This window comes from Etheostoma spectabile, chromosome 6 (genome assembly GCF_008692095.1).
Source record: "Etheostoma spectabile isolate EspeVRDwgs_2016 chromosome 6, UIUC_Espe_1.0, whole genome shotgun sequence".
Lineage (NCBI taxonomy): Eukaryota > Metazoa > Chordata > Actinopteri > Perciformes > Percidae > Etheostoma > Etheostoma spectabile.
In genome coordinates, this window is record NC_045738.1 from 905,236 (window position 1) to 908,341 (window position 3,106).

The 3,106-nt window shown below is 41.0% G+C and overlaps 1 protein-coding gene across 6 annotated transcripts in view; it reads left to right on the top strand.

Moving 5' to 3' along the window:
* ulk4 (unc-51 like kinase 4) overlaps positions 1-3,106 on the top strand; it is a 119,848-nt gene that overhangs the window by 25,674 nt on the left and 91,068 nt on the right. The gene's annotated exons all lie outside the window — the stretch shown is intronic.

Here is a 3,106-nt window from a genome sequence, read left to right on the forward strand (position 1 = left end):
AATTTATCAATGTTGCCATTATGCTACTGACAATTAGAGATTGGCCTGGGTCTTAACTTCAGCAATAAGTGCCTGTCTTTTCTCCTTTAAGGAAAGGTTGGTAATGTTGAAAGCTAGCTAGATTTGAAATTAGCATGTCCTCGGGGCTCAGTCTAACCCCTTCCCCTGCCCTCCGGGCTCCGACCAACACACAGACATGCACAAGTATCGTTGCGCCACTGCTTCAGAGGAGAGCAGAGAAAGGACTGCAATTTTATTTCCTGTCTAATTCACTGGTAAGAAAACCTAATACTGTATTATTAGACCGATTTGTTTAAAGCAAACATGTTAGCAATGCGGTAACAACGCGCATTGAGCTCAGGCTTGTACACGGGAGGGGTAGAGTATGCGCAACGGGGCAAGAAGGCATTTCATTGGTTCTTTCAAAGTGGACCGCAAGGCAGTGCCTGTGTGGTCACGCAAGGAGAGCGGGCAGTGTGAGTAGCGTATAAGGGCAGCAGGATGAAAAGCAAAAGGAAAAAGAGATAGCAAGGACAATGTAAAGTGAGTTAAAGTGAACAATAAAACAACAAGCTCGAGCTTCTCAAGACACAGTGGCTTTATCTGTTGTTAATACTTCCGGTAAAGTGAAGGGCGATACCTTTGAAAAAACATTGGCTTAAACCTTTCAACATATGTTGAAGCAGTGTGTGTGTTTCCATTTCAGCTCAATGTGAGAGTCTGTACTGCGTTTTGCAGCACCGTCATTTACCCTCCGATTGATGCTTCCATATCATATTGTCTTCTCTGTAGTGTTGGGCATGCTGGGCAATTGCTGCTGAATAAGTAGAATTTTGGTAGGGGGTGAGACTAATAAATATACAAGTGAGAGAAGCGGAGGGATTGCTATAGTTTTGTCTCTTGAGGTAAAAGGGGTCTTTCTGTGGTGGCCTGCTATAGCAGAATGAATATGGATGAAACTCTGCACAGTTGTCAGCTAGTACCTACTGTTGCTTCATTACCACTGGGAGTGTTGTGGGGGGTGGGGAGGGGGTAGATGAACAGAGGAGGGGTGTATGACAGGAACAGGAAAAGGGGTTGAGGGGAGGAGAGAGGTTGACTTATTTATCATTATTGAGTTGAGCTGTGAGAGTAGAATGACGGAAAAACGTATACACACACACACACACACACACCCTCCCTTAGGGACCAGACACTCATCCCCAGACCCAACCTGCCTCTCTTTTTTTCCCTCTCACCCTCCTTTCCCCTGCCTCTCTCCACCATGTCTCTCTTTCTCCCTCTCCCTGACTGGCTGGGTTTCCCGTAGATGCACAAGTATATTTGCTTTTATATTACAGCAGTCTAAATAATCTAACTTTGTCTCATGGGCATTACATCTCCTGGAGTTAACAAGATGGTTACACTAAACTATAGCTTACTATACTTCCACAGACAGTCATATATTTGCACTGTTGAGATAATGGGTAAAACAAAATATTGATACGGACGGCAAAACGTTATTTGTGCAATACAATGTTGTTTGTGCAATACGATGATCGATACTATGGCGCCAAATATCTACATTTTAATTGATAAAATAAGGCGCTCAAAATAAATTTCCCTGCTCCCAGCATCACTACTTTATCTCACAATTTCTGTATTGTGATATCATTTGTATGGTGAGCCATGTATCGCATCGTGAGGTACCTTGTGATACCTATCCCAATTTGAGATATAACTAAATTATTTTGATTGCAGAAATGCCATATATTTGTATATATATTCGTGAAACATTTTTAGAATACAAAAATACTCCATCAGCGCGTCTACATGCAGTTAAAAAAATATAAATATTTGAGTTGAGGCAATACCCCAATTTCTCAAATGCCAAGTAAACACCCCAACCCGGTTAAGTTCTCATAACCCTAGTTACAGACCTAGAGAACTCCTTTAGTAACCGGGGTATTCCTGCATGTACACACCTTAATTGGAGTAAGATTGGCTTAAGTGTCTGTGAATACTGCCCCTCCTCACTCAGCTGGAGTGTTGTTTTACCCGGAAATAATACAAATTGTTCATGTACTGTATACGAGCAGAACTGGCATAACCCAGTAGTTGACTTAAAGTGGCTATTTGTAACTTTTAAGTCTGTGTTGATTCTAGCGGCTGCTTTGGATAACAGCGGTAGTGTTTTTACCACACCTGCTGTCGTAAGTATCTTCTCTTTACAGTACTATATTACTGAGCTCATTTACAATAAGAGAATATGTTACCGATGCATTGGTGCATTTTGAGTGTTGCATACTGTAACTTTAGCTAGACTGGGTGTCACTGTCACCGTGTCACAAGCCAAACAGTTTGTTGTAGCAAACAAATAATAATAACCTGGATTCATATTGCAAATTTCATGGAAACCAACACTGATTACAACCACATTGTGCATTGTAAAGTTATTTTATTAATGAAATAGACTAGTGCTGTCAGTTAAACGCGTTATTAACGGTGTTAACGCAAAACCATTTTAACTGCGTCAATTTTATCTCAAGATTAACGTTCTTTTTAGCGTAGCAAACTTTGTAGTTTTTTTCACATTCTGTTGCAACAACTAGTAACGTTTAGAAAAACTACAACACCACACTGGATTTAGCTCAACTAGAAGCAAAACAACAGGCACGCCACACACACTTGTTTGAGCTTGCGAGCCGGCCAAAGAATACGCTTGGAGTGGATGGCAAGCGCGAAACACCGAAATAGATGCCAACAACATTCTGAACGGAAATTTTACTTAACTAAAAGTTGCCAAATGGTGCCATTGACAAGACCAAAGTGATCTGTGTGTTTTGTCGTTGTGAACTGAGCTAAGATCTCAGCACGTCCAGTCTGAAATACCACTTGATGGCCAAGCACACAGCTGATGCCAATTCTCCGCCCCCTCGTTAAAGTATTATTTTCACCCTTTTATCGATAGACAGTGTTAACATTGTGGGAGAGATTATTTGCTCCAAGTGTGAATGACTGCTCCAAGTGTAAATGTTAGGTGTGAAATTGAAAACTACATAGGCTATATGCCAATGTTGTTATCAATAAAAACATTTAAAACTAGAACTGCACGCAGTTTCAACGG